Consider the following 20,500-nt stretch of genomic DNA (forward strand, 5'->3'; position numbering starts at 1 on the left):
TCTCTCTCTCACCTGAACCTTCCCCCAAGTATCCCAAGCACACACATGCACACTGTACCATCCAAGTTAGGAACTTACCTGTGTGTATGTGTAGGTGGGTTGTATGTGTGTGAATTGGTGAGTGTGTGTGTATATATATGTCATTGTGTGCATGATATACAAATTAGTGATCTTTGTATGTGTACTGAGTGTGCAGGTATAGACAATTGATTTTTGTCTAACTTTTGGGGTGTACAGTATATGTGCTTAAATTGGTAATAGGTATGCATGTGCCTAGGCTAGTTTGGATGTGTATGTGCCTGAGTTGGTAGTGTGTGTGTGTATGCACTTAATTGATTTGTATGTTTGTATATGTGCACTTGTGTCGCACCCTCCTGTCTAACACTGCAATATTGAGATCCTGAGAGTTGGCCTGACCCCACAGGGCAACATTTTCTGTATTTATTATTTAGTTTTGTCATGTTTACTCAATTATTTATTGTCATACATATCCAAGTTACTTAATTTGTAATCTACTCTTTATATTAGCATTTTATACTAGTAATACAATAATCTTGGAGTGCACACAACGCCTTTGATATAGAGGGAATGAAACGTACACAGAATCCTCAGTGAGAGAAGGCTGTGTCATGCTCAAGGAGTGGAAAGGGAGAAACGAGGGATATATCAAGGGCTACAGATTGCTTACAATAGGGAGAGGACAGGAGATCTCCTCCCCTATCGTTGCTGCCAACTCCACTTCTCATATGGTACCTGACTTTATTTGCAATGACCAAAGAAAAAGCATTAAATCCTTCAGCCTTCTCCAGGTCATCCATAACAGATTATGTTTTGCATTCCATAAGGAACCTAGACTTTCCTTGCTACCTACACCTACATACCCATCTTGCTGGCGTCATCTGATCCCAGCAGTCTTTCCTGCTCAAGTGCAGGGGGGTGGACCCGACAATCCGTAAGGTCCCTTCCAGCTGCTAGCACGTATGAAACTATGACAAAAGTATGACAAGAGCAGAAGACTGGGGACACACCAGGACCCTGGCTTAGATAGATGGAGGTACCCACAGAACCCATAGAATGAAGGTGCAAAATGGGGAGGCTCACAGAACTGTTAGGGGAAGGAAGGGGCTCTGGAATTCCATAGGAGTCTATAAAGGAAATGGGTATTGGAGGGTGACATCCAGGAAGTTTAGGAAAGAAAAGCAGGGATACAAGGAGTCCCTTGGGTGTGTAATGAGTTTAGCTTACAAAAACAACACAGAGTTCAACCCTCCAGTTATGAAGAAAAGTGGAAATAGTTCTATAGTACTATAGTATAGTATAGTCTACATGTTAGACAAAGGAAGAATCTTGTATACAGATACCAGCTATATTAAACTTACCATCCCTGACAGCACTTCTCCAGGCAGGCTACCTCAAAGCAGAAAGCAGCATGGTCATGCTTGCATAAAACTTCATGTGGGCGAATAGGCGTGAGTTTGGGCTAATTAGTACTGGCTGCTACAACCTAATTAGCCTAATTCACATTATGCAAATGCAGTTACAATTCCTCCAGTTTAAGGGAGCTTCTATGGAGCCATTCAGAGTATTTAAGACACTGATTTGCAACCAGGATGCTATGGCACTATTGGGTGCCATGAGATCCTTATGAGGGTGCCATAGGGAGCTGTACAATATTAGCAATATTAGATAGACAAACACCTACACATGACTCACAGGATAAACCTAGAAGCTTCAAATAGGAATCCATAAGGTCATTTTTTTTCCTGGTGATATTTCTGAGCTCTTTACAGAGAAGTATTGCTCTATTATTTTTCCATAGTCAAAAAACAAGTGAAAACCAAGAACTGCCATATATGAGGTAAATGTGGATTAAGTACACACAGGGTGCATCTACATATGCAATTAATTCATTTATGCTGCTGGGCTCTGCATGTTAATGTGTACCCAGGACCGCAGCACCTTGAGCCACGTCAGAGCTGCCCTGGATGGCAGGGGGCCTGGAAGGTCAGCTTGCTGGCCTAGAGTTGCTCTGACCCAGCTCAATGTGCTGTGGAGGGGCTGGCTGGGACATGAGAGTACTCCAGTGCAGGGCTAGCTAGCAGTCAGCCCCACATTAAGCACCCTTGTGCCCCAGCCAGCCTCATCAGCATCTACATGCGCATATTTACAAGTACTAACCTGCAGCAGAGTTTACTATGGCTTAATGAGACTACACAGGTAGATGCTGAGACATATACTGCAGAGCTAATTAAGCAGCTTCACAGTAAACTTTTCATGTAGACACTCCCACAGTCAAGCAAATGATTCAGGATTTAAGAAAAGATGATGACTGACTAATATCAAGCATGTACATAAATATTTTGCATGGAGCTAAAAAAACAAGAAGTGCCTTGAGCCTAAAAGGCTGAGAATCACTGGTTAATGGCACTACTGTTGGGCAAAGGTGCACACATCAAAACATTTGCTGGACAGAGTATTCCCACTACAGAAACTTTTTCCCCTCTGGATTCCCTTTTGGTTTTCCTTTAATAATGAAGAAAGAAGGTACTACTAATATGACATTTGAATCAATAGGGATCATCATTGTCTCTACCTATAGACACTTGAGCATAGTACAGAAATGGGCAATTTGCACTAAAATGAAGAAATAGACAAAGAAAATCTAAAGGGGGGTCATCATGTTGACTTAACCATTCTTCTATTTTCCACAGTATCAGTCCCATAGTTTTCCCATTTAGCTCACTCACAAGCAAAACTTTCATTAGATTCTGAGTTTTGTTGAACACGGGTTCATCAGTGGCAGGTCCTGTCAGACCAACCTGGTGGCCTTTTACGATCAGATCACCAGATCATTAGATGCAGAGGTAGCAGTGGACATAGTCTTCCTGGACTTCCGGAAGGCTTTTGACACTGTCTCTCACCCCATTCTCATTAAGAAACTGGGAGGCTGTGGTGTAGACACCCACACAGTCAAATGGGTCGCCAACTGGCTGGAGGGCTGCACCCAGAGGGTGGTAGTGGATGGGTCCTTCTCAACCTGGAAGGACGTGGGCAGTGGGGTTCCGCAGGGCTCAGTCCTCGGGCCCGCAATGTTCAACATCTTCATCAGAGATTTGGATGAGGGGGTAAAAAGCACCCTGTTCAAATTTGCTGATGACACTAAGATGTGGGGGGACGTGGGCACATTGGAAGGATGCAACAGGCTACAATCAGACCTCGACATGTCACAAGGGTGGGTGGACGAGAATAGGATGGATTTCAACACAGACAAGTGCAAGGTGATGCACCTTGGGAGGAACAACCAGCACCACACCTACAGGTTGGGGAACTCCCCTCTTGTCAGCACGGAGGCGGAAAAGGATCTTGGGGTCATCATTGACTCCAAGATGACCATGGGCTGGCAGTGTGGGGAGGCAGTTAGGAAGGCCGACTGCACCTTGTCATGCATCCACAGATGCATCTCGAGCAGGTCCAAAGAAGTGATCCTCCCCCTCTATGAGGCACTGGTCAGGCCGCAGTTGGAGTACTGCGTCCAGTTCTGAGTGCCACACTTCAAGAGGGATGTTGACAGCATGGAGAGGGTCCAGAGGAGGGCCACTCGTATGATCAGGGGACAGCAGGGCAGGCCCTATGAGGAGAGGCTACGGGACCTGAACCTGTTCAGCCTCCAAAAGAGAAGGCTGAGGGGGATCTTGTGGCCTGTTATAAACTAGTCAGGGGGGGATCAGCAGGCATTGGGGGAGTCCCTGTTCCCCCAAGCACAGCCAGGAGTGACCAGGAATAACGGTCACAAGCTGGCAGAGGGTAGATTTAGGCTAGACATCAGGAGGTGCTACTTCACGGTCAGGGCGGCTAGGGTCTGGAACCAACTTCCAAGAGAAGTGGTGCAGGCTCCTACCCTGGGGGTGTTTAAGAGGTTAGATGAACATCTTGCCGGGGTCGTTTGACCCCAGTATTCTTTCCTGCCATGGCAGGGGGTCGGACTAGATGATCTGCTCAGGTCCCTTCTGACCCTAGAAACTATGAAACTATGAATTGTGGAAAGCCTAGATAAACACCCTGGAGATTTTCAAGAAGAGTATCTCTCTAGGATGGCCTAGGATCAGCACATCTTGTATTTGACCAGACAGCTGTATTAGATGACCCTTGAAGCCCCGTCCAGCCTTATGACTTTCACAAAATGTATTTGTGTAAAAAAAATATTAGTTTTGTTAAAAAAGAGCAGGTTTTAAATTTGTGCTTGGATGTATGTATGTATAAATGTACATGTGTTTTTGTATGTGTGTAAATGATCAGAGGGTCCATTTTGACCTTAAAAAGTCTTCTTACTGCAAACTTTATCAAAACCAAATACTTCTGAAAATAACTGTTGGTTTTGACATAAACAATATTTTGATGAAAAACCCTTTGATTGAAAATGCTTCAGTCAGCTCTATAAAAAGAAAAAGAAATAAGGGAATGAGCAATAGAGCAGCAGCAATCAACCTTTAAACTAAAGAAGAGTCACTTGTCATTAATCAGAACTACAGTGCACCACAAAAGAATTCAGAATATTTAAATACAAAACCCGTTTAAAAAATAACAAGTTTATTATAAAGGTTTATAAAGAAATCACCAGGGCTAGGGACAGAAGTTACACACAAAGCACTCTAAGTTATCAGAAACCAGTGCAAATCTGTTGCACAACAGAGCAATATTTAGGAAGTTAAACTGGGTTCAAAATGACTGCCAATTTAAACTTAGCTTGTCCCAGTGCTGACTTTACACTTAAAAACCCAGTCTCAGTGACTGGCAATCAGTCTAAACCTGTAACTGAACACAAGTTCCATGCACAGAAACTAATCTAAAATTGATCTAAAATACATAGATAAAACTGGATCTATGTAGCGGTGAGTGTCAAGGGCTATAGGCTATACAGGAGGGACAGGATAGGAAGGAAAGGTGGAGGAGTAGCACTCTACATCAAGGAGGAATATACTTCCTCGTCAATTAGCAAGGGGATAGAGGGGGGGCACTCTGAGGTGCTCTGGGTTAGAGTAAAAGGCAGTCCAGTGGATAGAGACTTAACGGTGGGAGTCTACTATAGACCTCCCAACCAGGGAGAAAAGCTCGACCAGGAATTCTTAGGTCAGCTCACAGAGGCAGTGAGGGCTAAGGATGTGGTCATCATGGGGGACCTGAACTTCCCAGACATCTGCTGGGAAGAGCAGTGAGCCAAGTCTGACCGCTCACGTCGGTTCTTAGCCAGAGTGCAGGACCTCCATCTAACCCAGGAGGTGCACAGCCCCACCAGGGGAGACGCCTTGTTGGACCTGGTGCTGGCCACGGGTGACGACCTGGTGAGGGGGCTACGGGTGATGGGCCACCTGGGAGACAGTGATCATCGCTTGCTGGAATTCACCATCCAGCGTAAGGTGGCAAAGGGCTGCAGCAAGGCAACAGCCCTAGACTTTAGGAGGGCTGACTTCAACAAGCTAAGGAGGATCGTTGGGGAAGTGCTGAGGACCCAGAGGGGAAGGGAGCCAGATGTCCAAGGTGAGTGGTTGCTCCTTAAGGAGACGATCCTCCATGCCCAAAGGGAGGTAATCCCAACAAGGGTCAAAGGGAGCAGGAGGGCACATAAACCCCCATGGCTCACTAGGAGCATCCGGGAATGTCTCCTTGCTAAAAGGGAGGCATACACCCAATGGAGGGATGGGGTCATCACCAAGAAGGACTATGTTACAGTCACCCGAGGATGTAGGGGGGCAGTCAGGAAGGCCAAGGCAGAGATGGAGATAGGACTAGCTTCCCGGATTAAGGACAATAAGAAGTCCTTCTTCAAATACATAGGGGGTAAAAAGAGGGTCCCGGGTAATGTGGGGCCCCTGCAGGACACGATGGGCAACTTAGTCGTCATGCCAGATGACAAAGCTAACATATTTAACGATTTCTTTGCCTCTGTCTTCCTAAGTAGGGACCAGTTCATCCACCTCCCTGCTGGGCCCCCCTCGGGCCCCGGGAGAGACACGCCTGGGCCAGGGGTTAGCGAGGAGTTAGTTAGGGTACTTCTGGAGAGGCTGGACGTGTTCAAGTCCGCTGGTCCAGACGATCTTCACCCTAGGGTCCTACAGGAACTGGCCGAGGTCATTGCGGGACCCCTGGTGCAGCTCTATGAGCACTCGTGGTGCTCTGGTGAGGTGCCGGAGGACTGGAAGAGGGCCAATGTGGTCCCTATCTTCAAAAAGGGAAAAAAAGAGGACCCGGGAAATTACAGGCCAGTTAGTCTTACCTCAATCCCGGGTAAGCTCTTTGAAAAAATTATCCTGGCACACATCCAGGAGGGCCTTGCGGGAGAATGCATGCTCAGGGGCAACCAACATGGGTTCATCAGTGGCAGATCTTGTCAGACCAACCTGGTGGCCTTTTACGATCACGTCACCAAATCATTAGACGCAGGGGTTGCTGTGGATGTAGTCTTTCTGGACTTCCGGAAGGCTTTCGACACTATCTCTCACCCTGTCCTCATCAAAAAGCTGGGAGACTGTGGTGTCGATGCCCACACAGTCAAATGGGTAGCCAACTGGTTGGAGGGCCGCACCCAGAGGGTGGTAGTGGATGGGTTCTTCTCAACCTGGAAGGACGTGGGCAGTGGGGTTCCGCAGGGCTCGGTCCTCGGGCCCGCACTGTTCAACATCTTCATCAGTGACTTGGATGAGGGGGTAGAAAGCACCCTGTTCAAGTTTGCTGATGACACTAAGATGTGTGGGGATGTGGGTGCACTAGAAGGGTGCAATAGGCTACAAGCTGACCTTGACAGGTTGCAACGGTGGGCGGATGAGAATAGGATGGGGTTTAACACTGAGAAGTGCAAGGTGTTGCACATGGGGAGGAAGAACCGGCACCACACTTACAGGTTGGGGAACTCCCCTCTTGCCAGCACGGAGACGGAAAAGGATCTTGGAGTCGTCATTGACTCCACGATGAACATGGGCCAGCAGTGTGGGGAGGCAGTCAAGAAGGCCAATCGTACCCTGTCATGCATCCACAGATGCATCTCGAGCAGGTCCAGGGAGGTGATCCTCCCTCTCTATGCGGCACTGGTCAGGCCACAGCTGGAGTACTGCGTCCAGTTCTGAGCGCCACACTTCAAGAGGGACGTGGACGATATGGAAAGAGTCCAGAGGAGGGCCACTCGTATGATCAGGGGTCAGCAGAGCAGGCCTTATGAGGAGAGGCTACGGGACCTGAACCTGTTTAGCCTCCACAAGAGAAGGTTAAGGAGGGACCTTGTGGCCTGCTACAAACTGGTCAGGGGGGATCAGCAGGTATTGGGGGAGTCCCTGTTCCCCCGTGTGCTGCCAGGAGTGACCAGGAATAACGGTCACAAGCTGGCGGAGGGTAGGTTTAGATTAGATATTAGGAGGCGCTACTTCACAGTCAGGGCGGCTAGGGCCTGGAACCAGCTTCCAGGGGAAGTGGTGCAGGCTCCTAGCCTGGGGATTTTTAAAAGGAAGTTAGATGAGCACCTTGCCGGGGTCATCTGACCCCGGTGCTCTTTCCTGCCAAGGCAGGGGGTCGGACTAGATGATCTACCTAGGTCCCTTTCGACTCTAGCTACTATGAAACTATGAAACTATAGTATCAGACTCATTTGATTTAAGTCAAACTGGTGCATGTAATTTTCTGTTCACTTCCTCTGCACAACCCCAGTGCAGGAAAAACCCAGCCACTGGCCCCAGCCCCAGGGATTCTCTCTTCACTCTGCCCTTCCCCTTCACTGGTCTATTTTTTATCCCCCAGGCCCTTGCTCCTCCACCCCAGCCAGCACTCTCAACCTCCATCCCACAAGCTGCTCCACGTATGGCTGCTTTTATCAGCATTTGCTGCTGCCAAAACAAAGCAAATAAGTCCCAGTGGAGGGAGGAGTGGGAGTGATGGCAGTGTAGGCTCACAGATGCCTCCCCCCCATCACTCCACCTGTGGGTCATTCTTGACCACCCATTCCACCCAAGGGTTGTGCCTGCCCCTCCACCTTGTGGGTCACACCTAGTCCCTCCACCAACCCATGGGTTATGCCTGCTCCTCCTAACCTTCATGAGCCACATTTGCCCTCCCACCCCATCTATGGATCATGCTTGCTCCCTGTACCCCTTGTGGGTTGTGTCTGCCCCCCCACCCATGGGTTGTGCTTGCTCCCACTACCCATTGTGAGTCATGTCTTCCCCCCATGGTTCATGCCTGCTCCTTCTACCCCTCATGGGTTGCACCTGCCCCCCACCCACTGCTCATGCCTAGCCTCCTACCCCAGCTCCAGGTTGCATATGTCCCCATCCCCCAGCAGACTTATGATTCCCCCCAGCTTGCTGGATCCTCAACCCCCTGGCTAGCCCCCCCATCCTGACTTACCTGATATTGGGCATCCATTTGTATCCGTTTAAATTGATTTAACCTCTCCCTACTGCCCCCAAATGTCTGTACTTAGCCCAGAAGTTCTATAGCATACCTGTGCTAAGGTAACAACTGCTCTCAGCCCTCAGTGAGAAGTAAAATGAAGAACAAATGAATGAATATGCTGCTTTTAAAATAGCCAAAACCAGTTTAGGATAAACTGGGATGGATGTAGTATCAGACTTAACTGTTTAGGTTAAACTGGTTCATTGAACTTCTGTCCCAGATCCCCTCCAGATTCAAGTTAATTTATAGTCCCCAGCATCCCAGGATGATTTGCAATTCCCCCACAAACCTCTCCTTGCAGGTTGGGTGGCTAGTCTTGGCCCAAGCTGTCTTCTACAGCTAAGCAGGGAGGCATGATCTAGCACCCCCAGCTTCTGGCCTGGGCCACTGCAGATATGTGGCTGCATTTCTGGAATCAAAAGTGAATGTCTGTTCACTTGCTTATTGGTTCAATCTTTGCAGTTTAGAGTAATCTGCAAAGAATGAATTGATTCAGCCTTGGGCTTTTTGACTGTCTGTTCTTAGCACAGAAGAGGTCATTAGAGACACTGGATAACTCCAGTTATCAGAAATCTATTACCTGGCCTGAAACCTTCAGGTAGCTAATTTATATTCAGTCCTTATCAGTAATTATTGTTTAACAGCTATTTGGTAATTTGCCTGAAATGTTTTCAGTCAGATCCTATGGGCTAGGCATCCTCATTGCAAAAGTAACCTTATCAGTCCCAACAAAGAATATTAGACTTTGCATCTGATCCAAAGCCCATTCAAGCCAATGGGAGGATGCCATTGAACTTCAATGAGTTTGAATCAGTCCCTCAATAGGCAGGAAGAATGAACTAGTAGTCTCTGTCTCATTATGGAGAGCCTTTCCAAATAGATGTAAGATACACTTGGAAATAATTTCCAAGTTATCAATTAGCACTAAATTAATAGATTATTTTTAAACTCTTCTGAATTCAGATAATAACAGAAGCATACATTTTCATTCATCATAAGTGGATACTAAAACACAGGGATATATACATTTGTTTAGGTGTTTTTATTTTTAAATCTTGATTTTCTTAGATACAACTGATATAAGGACATGTTTGCTTTACCTTTTTCATATTGAAGAAAAGGGCTGTGATGACCTACAAAAAGTTCAGAAGCAATCAGTAAAGCATCTCTCTTTTTGAAGTTTATTTACCAATATTCAAATAGCATGCTTACATTCAATGTCCATGCAAATACGCTTACTTAATCACTTCAGTTTTGCAAAACACTTTAAATGCAAAGGATATTGAAGTGCTAAATGGTATCATCATCTCCTAAGGTCAGAGCATTGGTCTACCACTTGGCAACTGCAGTTATGAGAATGTAGACAACATTCAACAAATACTTATTAGTATCGACCTTAGTAGAGGTTCAACCTTAGTAATATCAACATTAGAGGATATAACTGCTGCTGGCCACTACTGTATTTGCATCTCATTCACATTAACAAAGTAAATCGCATCTTTTAATGAAATTTCTTTTAGCATTTGCTATTTTTATTTGATTCAGTTGCAATATTCTTTACAGAGAGAAGCAGCGATATACTGGTCCCTGGGCTTTCTTTATGCTGTTGAAGTTCTAATGCCTGGACCAAATAGTTTCATAGTTTCATAGTAGCTAGAGTCGGAAGGGACCTAGGTAGATCATCTAGTCCGACCCCCTGCCTTGGCAGGAAAGAGCACCGGGGTCAGATGACCCCGGCAAGGTGCTCATCTAACTTCATCCATCTAACAAATAGATGGATCAAATCACTGGAATAAAGAGTGTATATTGAACAATAATTCAGCTAGCTCCTGCTGTAGTGTGTGAATTATTAGCTACTGTTGGAGTTGGTCCTAGGTCACATGGGTTGTATATGAACATAAGCATGGGAATTCCTGCCACAGAATTGTGAAAATATTCAAATAATTTAAATTAGGGACAGATCCAGAGGGGGTGCAGCTATGCAGTCAAATCCCTCTTCTGCTGGTGGGGGACACCTGGTGTTGGGACCCAGAGGCCCTTCAGGCCTGTGTTTAACTTTTGTGCTTAGCTCAAGCTACACGTTTAGCTTGAATTGTGGTTGAGACATGCATGCAGTGAAAGGAGCAGATGGAAAAATACTGTCCTTGACTTAAAACAAATCAGGAAGTTAGCTAACTAAAATGAATAAATATAACCTGGGCAAAAGAGAAACAGTCTGAGCAAAACGTATGCCCACCTAAGGATGAAAAGATTATCTCAGAATAAAAAAAAAAAAATCCAGTTAAAGGTAACTATATTGCCAAAGAGAAGCAAGATTACTTTAGGAGTGAGGTTTAAGCTAATTTGTTGTATTAAGAAACGCAAGATATTTGTCGTAATATGGGGTGGTGAGTATCTGCTTTGACTAGCTACAAACCTAAAATTTATAACTGCTAATACTGCTTCAATTCTAATTAGAGTTGTATCTGTTAGGGTTTAATAAACTTGCTTTTAGTTTAGGACAACCATGACTTGGTATTAGGACAACTCCATTATAGAATCAGGGGATGCAACACTAAAGGGGGATAGGATCATCAGGGAGCAGGTCCTGGAAGGAGGAACATACATGCTATTAGCTGTCCTCAGATAAGCATGGTGCCCTGGTCAGCTGCTCCCCACAGCCACCAACTGGAGCAGGGCAAGAGCAGCTCTAAGGCTTCCCCCATGCCTGGGTCAGCTGGGAATAGTGGCAATGGGGGTGAGGTCTCCACTTTCCTGTGCCTGATCCTGACCCAGCAACCTGGTGTCCCCCACCAGCCCAGGACCTTCAGCCATACCTTGTCTCCATATCCTCAAATTGTCTGAGGGGCATTGTGCTGCACCCCACCTTTAGGAAATTCTAGATTCATACATGCTTTCAATCCAGCTTCTATTGCTGGTCCATGCAATTGGATTGCACACAGGTGTCTATTATAAGCCTATTATAAAGTATCAATATTTCCATCACAAAGAGTCCCCTCCATTCTAATTGCTTTAATCCAAAAAATGGGAAGTCTCTGTTCTTTCTCCTTGACTTAACTTTTGTAAGGATATTTTCCTTCTCTTAACAGACACTCTAATTTTAAGCCTTCTTATACCTTGAAATCTCACATGAAGCACAAACAAAGATCTGCAGGTGCAGACAGAAGTGACAATTTTTGCCCAATCTGGCTACAGAAAGCAGTTTATAGCTGTGAACAAACACAAATGCACAGCTGCAAACAGCTTCAAAAATAGCCAGTTGGGTGAAAATCTGACCTCTCATTGCATGTGGTATCAAATAAAGACTCTGGAGTTGGTGTCATTACGCCGGATTTGGCTTTCTGGACCATAACCCAGACTTCAAATCAGAGGGCGTCCTGGGGCATGATGGTCTCCATCTCTACCCCAAAGGTAAGAGTTTGTTTTCTTACAGGCTAATTGACCTCCTCCAGCAGGCTTTAAACTAAGTTCATCAGGGGATGGGGATCCACAGGAACAAGAGAAAACTCAACCAGGTGTAGGACCTGCCCAGGTAATCACTCAGATACATACCAAGGGACCAGCTGTCTCTCAGGTAGAGGGGGTGCCCAGGGCTCCCTCGGGAGGATTAAGGTGTCTCTTCACTAATGCAAGAAGCATGGGGAACAAGCAGGAGGAGCTTGCTCTCCTGCTTGCAAGTAGTAAAATCGACCTGGTTGGCCTAGTGGAGACATGGTGGAATGAAACATTTGACTGGGCATTAGACATAGAGGGCTATAGGTTGTTTAAAAGAGATAAGAAGGGGAAAAAAGGTGGGGGGGTTGCGCTCTATGTTAGGGGACAGTATACCAGTTCTACCTTCCAAATGGGACAGAGGAAGGCTTAACTGAGACCCTGTGGGTCAAACTTCAAGGAGGGCAGGGGGAGAGAGATCTGGTGGTCGGGGTTTACTATAGGCCACCACATCAGGAAGAGCTGGATCTAGAATTTTCCAGGCAGCTGGGGAAGGCCATGCGTGAAAAGGATGTTGTTGTCATGGGTGATATGAATTACTCTGACATCAACTGGGAGGAGCAGTTGGTCAGGTCTAGCCACTCACAAAGGTTCCTGACATGCGTACAGGACCTACACCTCGTGCAGGAGGTACACATCCCCACTAGAGAAAACTCCATACTGGATCTGGTGTTAGCCTCTGGGGACGACCTGGTGGGGGATGTGCTAGTACAAGGGAGGCTAGGGGACAGCGATCATGAAATGATCCAGTTTGCTATTCAGAGAAGGATGGGGAGGGTAACTAGCACAGTGCAAATTCTTGATTTTAGGAAACTTTGATGTGCTCAGGGCAGTAGTCAGGAAGGCACTAGGAGCTCAGGGTGTACCTAGTATGGGGGTCCAGGAAAGGTGGTCCTTCCTCAAGGAGGCTATCCTTGGGGCGCAGCAGGACACGATTCCACTGTGCAGGAAGGTGGGAAAAGGGTCCAAGAAACCTTCATGGCTGAGCAAGGATATCCAGGCTGGCCTGAGGGCAAAGAAAAAAGAGTACTGGCGGTAGAAGCAGGGGCAGGGACAAAAGAGGAGTATACCTCCCTGACCTGAGCTTGTAGGGAATTTGGTAAGGGAGACTAAAGCAGCACTGGAGCTTAAATTACCTTCTGGGATTAAGGATAACAAAAAGTCCTTCTTCAAGTATATAGGCAGCAAGAAGAAGTCTCGGGGTAACATTGGACCTCTATGAGGCAGGGCAGGGCAGCTGGTGACGGACGCATGAGAGAAGGCAGAACTCTTTAACAAGTTCTTTGCCTCTGTGTTCCTGTCTGCTAACAATGGGGTGCTCTTGGGTGATAGCGTAGAGAGGCCCAGGAAGGATGTGAGTCCCCGACTGTTAGTTCAGACTTAGTTAAGGATTATCTGGAGGGCTTAGGTGTATCCAAGTCAGCAGGCCTGGATGACCTTCATCTGCAGGTGCTAAGGGAACTGGCTGGTGTCATTGTGGAGCCATTGGCACAGCTGTTTGAGGACTTCTGGTGCTCAGGCCAAGTCTCTGAGGACTGGAGAAGGGCCAATGTGGTCCCTATTTTCAAGAGGGGGAGGAAGGAAGAGCCTGGCAACTACAAGCCAGTCAGCCTCACTTCTGTCCTGGGGAAGGTCTTTGAAAAAATTATCAAGGGCCACATTTGTGAGAGCCCTGCAGGGGAAGTGATGTTGAGGGGGTAACTAACACGGGTTCATGCCAGGCCGATCCTGCCTGACTAACCTGGTCTCTTTCTATGACCAGGTAACAAAGAGCTTAGATGTGAAGGAGGAAGTCAATGTCATCTTCTTGGACTTCCAGAAGGCCTTCGACACAGTGTCCCACCCAATTCTGGTGGGCAAGCTGAAGGACTACGGCACTGACGATGCACAGTCACATGGGTGGCAAGCTGGCTCCAGGGGTGCACCCAGAGGATGGCGGTGGATGGGTCGATGTCGACCTGGGAGGGTGTGGGCAGCGGAGTCCCCCAGGGCTCGATCCTTGGGCCGGTGCTATTCAACATCTTCATTAGTGACCTGGATGAGGGTGTGGAGAGCACCCTGTTCAAATTCGCTGATGACACCAAGCTGTGGGGTAAAGTGAATACACTGGCAGGCAGGGACTGCATCCAGGCAGACCTGGATAGGTTAGAGAAGTGGGTGGATCTGAACAGGATGCGGTTCAACAAGGACAAGTGCAGGGTGCTGCACCTGGGGAGAGGGAACCAGCATTATGTTTATAGGTTAGGGGCTGACCCTCTCAGCAGCACAGAGGCAGAGAGGGATCTTGGAGTCAGGATTGACTCCAGGATGAATATGAGTCGCTAATGCGATGAAGCAATAGGCAGAGCCAACCGCACCCTGTCATGCATCAACAGGGGCATCACTAACAGGTCCAGAGAGGTCTTGCTCCCTCTCTATGCGGCGCTGGTCAGGCCGCAGCTGGAGTACTGGGTCCAGTTCTGGGCGCCGCACTTCAAGAAGGACGTGGAGAACCTGGAGAGGGTCCAGAGGAGGCCACTCATATGGCTGAGGGTCTCCGTGGCCAGCCCTATGAGGAGAGGCTGAGGGACCTGAATCTCTTCAGTCTCCACAAGAGGAGACTGAGGGGGGATCTTGTGGCTGCCTACAACCTTATCAGGGGCCAGCAGCAAGGACTCGAGGAAAGTCTGTTCACCAGGCCCTCCCTTGGAGTCACCAGGAGCAATGGCCACAAGCTGAGGGAGGATAGGTTTAGGTTAGATATTAGGAAGAACTACTTCACTGTAAGGGCAGCCAGAGCCCGGAATAGGCTTCCCAGAGTGGTGGTGCTCTCATCTTCCCTGGAAATCTTCAAGAGGAGACTGGATAGGCACCTGGTTGGGGTCTTATGACCCCTGCCACCCCCAGTGCTCATGGCAGGGGGACGGACTCGATGATCTGTATAGGTCTCTTCCAACTCATTGATTCTATGATTCTATGAAAGACGTAACCATCTTTTGTAACTTATGTAGGTGGAGCTCCCAGTCTATTGCTGTTTTCAGAATGGGAGGTGGGAAAGGGAGTAGAGGGAGTTCAGTCTATGGGGTATTTTAGCCCTCCCTTGGAAGGTGGGGCAGGTGTATTGGAGCACTCCTGAGGTAGGGGGGCTCCAATTCACCCACCCCAGTCTTCAGCACTGGCTGGGGGCCCTAAGAACAAGCTCTCTCTGCTGCTTGTCCATCATCCTGTTCTGAAAAAAGAGAGCCTTGGCCATTGCTATGGGAACCTGGCTGCGGGATCTCAGCCCACAACTAGATTCCCCTCTGTCCTGGAACCAACAGTGAACTTCTGCTTGGTCTGGGGTAGCATAACTCAAAATGCTTTGCAAAAATCATTCTGAGTTACAACTGAGAGCTGCACTTCAGTTGCATCCTGCATGGCTGCTCATTCTAGCTTGCTCTTTGCATGTCCTCTATATTTTTAAATCACATACGGTTGTTTTTTTCTCTAAATCACTTCAACATAGAGATTCTCTGGGTTGGCCCCATTTACACTTCCTGGAGTTGCCTAATAGCATACCTGCTGCGGCAAAAGACCTGGCATATATATATATACATATATATCACATATTTCCATCTTGTCTTCTATATCAGTTTGGAGATAAGGAGTTATTAAATTCTATGATGAATTTCAGCATTTGATTTAAATTCATTCCATTTACTAATTAGACTTTTGCTGAGACATTTGCTTTCAAAGACATTTAAATGTCTAGCTGTACTTTTGGTGTAATTCCAGTTTTTATATGCATGTTTAGAAGAGGAAATAACATTTGAGTTGAAAATTTATAGTTTGGTCCTTAAATTGCAGGGTTTGATGACCAAATCTTGTTTAAACTGATGAATGCACCTAACACTGTGCCAATTTATGACATTATTTCCTTTTGAATATCCACAGTTGCTTGCATGTTACCATTAAGGACTGAATTGACTCACTTCTGGTATTTCTGTGTATTCTAAAATAATGCTTTAGTTGAGAGTTAAAGAGACAAAAAGTTTTTATTAAAATCTGAAATAGTTCTCAAAATCATACAGGAGCTACCCCCTTGAAAATAAAATTATATTTGGAGGGTGCTGATGTGTTACTTGTACAGGTCTGTGCAGCTTATGGAAGAACCAGTAAAGACTATGCATTCTTATATTAAGCAATCTTTTTTCTAAAAATGGATTTGTTAGTGTCAGTCCTATCCTAATCAATTTAGGAGAAATGCCCCAGTTTTATGCCCCATCAGACTGATTTTCTTCATAAGAGAGAGATGGAAGCTGATTATAGTCAGGACAGTAGAAGTACCTCACACTAGGACATCACACAGTACAGTATCTCACACTACACTATCTTTCTTAGTATACTCTAGTCTAGTGTGTCATTTTGTAAAAAAAATAAAAAGTGTCTTCAAATAAAAAATTAATTCCCTCTCTTTCTACACCAAGGGGCATATCTACACATTCATTAATGCATCTTAGATACTGCACATTTTGTTTAATACTTGCTTAATAAAGTACAAACTAAATGTGCAGTACCTAGAGTTACTGCACAGTAGTGCCAGCACATAGTTATTGAGTGACACTTATTGTGCATTAACTTAATAATTGTGCAGTGAGCTATTAGCACGGTTTGTGCTGTAATGCACTACTGCAATGTTTTCACACTAATGCTCAGTAAGTATCTTGTGTAGGCACACCCAAGCTCTTCTAAAGCAAATATGAACCTACCCATAGTTCCTATTGTTACATGTTAAAATAAAAATGTTAACACAGGACCTATGAACTATATCTGGATGGAAAAAAATGGATCTACTGCTTTCTAAAGCTATTTCCTAAGGACAACAGTTCAAAGGAGGGCATTTCCACAGAAGAAATTCCTTCGCTACCAGGCAGAAAGCAGGGCAAGGTGGAATCTTCCTCTTCAATCACATAAATGACAGAGAAATGGGTTTACCACTATACCCATCCATCCCTGCCCCCCACCATCATCTTGTATCCTTTTGCATAGTGACAATAGGGGCTTAGGGTGTGCAATTTAAATGCAAGATCAGAACTGTTACTCTAATGCTAGAACAGATTCTCCTCTGGAAGACTAGAAATTTAACCCTCACTGACATCTAAGAGACCCAGAAAAGTCTTCCTTTCTCATCTGTGAAATGTAACAAAGAAATGTAGAAGGGAAATAATTCCCTCCTGTTTTTGCTCCCTCTCCTTCCCCTTTCCCAAGATTATTTCCTCTACCTGTGACAAAACATGAAGTTAGTGAAGACTGGCTTCTCCAACAGATATCTGAGCTGGAGAAACCGCAGTGCAGCAAACAAGACTCCAGCTCCAGCACTATCACCAGCTTGTCACCTAGGAAAGTAACCATAGTACAAAGACTTGTCCCCTCTTTCTTCACATGTCAAAAAAGCATTCCCATTGCAACATTGATTTTGTTATTTTAGAGCAGTAGGAACTTGAGATGCCCCATACAGCATTTCTACCAGCCTTGAAAATGAGATGAACACACCAGAAAAAAAAAATCGTAAAGGACAAAAATAAAACAGTAAGAATAAAAATATTGCATCCGAACATGGTTCTACCTAGCATCACCTATGAAGCCAAAATATTTTTTCTACAGCTCACCACTTTATTCAAATACATGTTCTGGGTGAATAGGAGAATCTATTCACATGGGTGGTCAGTCTTTTAATATAAATAGCTAAAAATCTAGCGACTACTGGTAAAAATAACTGTTACCAAGAGATGCTACAACAACCCAGCAACTGAGATATACCGGTGCTTTCCTGCACTGTGGTAACTGTTAGTAGAAGTTGACTTTTCAGTGAGCAGAACTGTAGAAAGTACTTTTCATCCCAAAGTACTTTACAGATTCCATGTATAGTGATGGTTTTTTCAGCAGTGAAATGAAGCCACCTTTGGGCCAACATGCCACACAAACTATCTTTTGGATGCAGGTTTGAATAAGGTATACAACTACCTCAAATTCAATTGTAAATGTAGATATTATAAGCCAAAAAAATAACCATTTCAGTTAAACAAACTTACAGGCATAAATTACTTTTAGAAGTCCAAGAGCAGGAGTTATCAGATTTTACTAATATCAGTTCAAGGCATTATTAGTGGCTTGTTTTTTGCTGTGGTTTACCAAGGAAAAAATCAAAAGAGATATATCAGTGTAACATGTAAGGCTTCCTTATTTCTAACTCACAAAATTAATAAATGTAGTCATTTATTACTATGCTTTCAAAGTACTGTGCATATTAGTCAATATATTTTTTTTAGATCTGCTTACTAAAACCAGACTTTAATGCATTGGTGATGACAAATGACAGCTATAATTAAAAATGCTACTACTTTCACAGTGCATCAGTGCATATATATAGAGTACACTGTCATATAAGCAATTTCTTTTGAATAATTGCTCTCATTGGTATACCATGTAAGTACACAAGACAGAATCTTGTCTCCCCAGTGACTTGTCACATAGCAAAAGCGGTTGATGGAAATGATTTTGTACTGCTAGAATGCCTAACTTGAGGATAAGAAAGAAAATTTTGTCTTAGCCCTTCAGTCTATGAAGGAATTGATCAGTGACATAAATGGTAATATAGGTTGGCCAACAATTATGCAGCAAAGTAACTTTCCTTGTTATGATATGGGTGCACTACAGCAATGTAGCATCTGAAGGCAAAAACTGTAATGCTGTCACTATGTCGCCATAACATTGCACTCTGTCAGTATAGTGCATTGCTAAAGCAGCATAGCAGCTAAAAATAACCATATGCTGCCAGCACAGCGCAGTATGGGCTGTTACTGCACCATCATTTAGTCCTTCCTTTTGGAAGTTCTAAATGACAGCGCAGCGCAGTAACAACGGCACCATAGGGGAATATGTAGAAAATGAGACCCGTCAGTGTGAAAAAATTAGTACAGTTTGCATACCTGCTAAAAAAGTATGGGCAAAATCCTTACTGCCAACCAAAATTTAGACTTACAAGAGGTCAACAGCCCTGTACTATCCAGAAAGGTACACAGTATCTTCCAGTATCATGACTATATGATATATCTATAATGCCATGCAGTACTGTATAAAGATACCCAGGCTAGTTCTGAATACGTTAGTTTTGAATCCACCTGATTAATGAAAATGTGGACTGACAAATTTATCCACTCCAGAAACTTAAGTGAAAATTGCTGCATCTTACACGAAGTTTGAATTTGACCCTTCCTTACAGTGCTCTCAGTAGGGAAAATTCTTCCCTCATGTTAATTTACTGATGCCAGTAAAGTTCTACCAGAGTCACCTTGGAGAACTGATTTTGTGAAGCTAATGTTTCTTTATATTCAAAGACATAAACCAGATATAAAAACTTGTATTGCCTATTAATTTCCAGACTGCCAACCAAAACTCAGACTTATGAGCGGTCAATAGCCCTGTAATATCCAGAAAGGTACATAGTATCTTCCAGTATCGTGACTATATGATATATCTATAATGCCATGCAGTACTGTGTGAAGATACTCAGGCTAGTTCTGAATACGCTAGTTTTGGTGCCAAACGAAATGTTCTTTTCTTAGTGCAGCACTCAGCCTGGTATCATTTAAAGCTAGTTTATCTCTACCAGGCACAGCATTATGCCATGTGGATTACCCCAGACACCTACGTAACTGATACATTCTCAATCTCCAAAGGGTTAAATATATCTCTTGTGTTTCTGCACCCAGGAAAAGAGACCCTAAAAGTGTATACATATATTTTCCAAACAACTGTTATGCAGTTAATGAAAGAGCATGAGCAATTGGAGTCTGATATAAATTAGTAAATACAATACTCCAATACAATACCAAAAGTAAGAAACATTAAAACACATGAAGCAACTGAAGGTTCTACTTTGACAGTGAGATAATTTTCTGCATCCAAAAATTCACTTAACATTTAAAAAGGACTAAAAGAGTTTCTCCAGAACAAGGCACTGTGCTTTTCCTCCAGGAAAAATGAATTATTTACAATTATTTGTTTCATTATGTTTTGTCAGTTTGTGCTCTTATCTATCTCTGAAGTCTGTCTGTATGTCTTTATTCTTATTCACTATATCTGGAGACAGTCAGACTGTTTGTTTCCCAGAGTTTGGAATATGTGTGGCCTTGCTGATTTACACTGCAGCTCAGAGTTTGCAGAGCTTATCTGTGCGAGCTTGCTGTACTGCCTTTGGACATCATTAGTTTTAGCAGCTTCATTTTGCCTTTGGTTTTGCTGATATTTTCTTAACACTGGGAGCATGCATTTATTCAGCTGGCCTGTTTCATGCCAGCATGCTTTCATATTCATTGTTCTTTGCCTGCCAGTATCTGCCTGTCTGTCCTGCTGTTTGGTCATATCTAAAATGTGACTAAAACAACCTAAATTAACTGGGTATGGAGCACACATATCTGTTTATGCTCTAATGAGGATGATGGTAATTCAAGATGCAGTGTGGCTACTAATCAAACCATGAGTAATGCAACTTGGAGAACATAAAGTAAAATACTGAGTCAGAGAAGATATTTACAGATGGGATTATCTGGCC

General features: G+C 44.7%; 1 long non-coding RNA gene across 1 annotated transcript in view; it reads right to left on the minus strand.

Moving 5' to 3' along the window:
* The window catches only part of LOC149864968 (uncharacterized), a 271,749-nt gene that overhangs the window by 209,362 nt on the left and 41,887 nt on the right, over positions 1–20,500 (minus strand). The gene's annotated exons all lie outside the window — the stretch shown is intronic.

The sequence above is a fragment of the Crocodylus siamensis genome, chromosome 5 (assembly GCF_052110815.1).
Source record: "Crocodylus siamensis isolate JL-2025a chromosome 5, ASM5211081v1, whole genome shotgun sequence".
In the NCBI taxonomy this organism is placed as follows: Eukaryota; Metazoa; Chordata; order Crocodylia; family Crocodylidae; genus Crocodylus; species Crocodylus siamensis.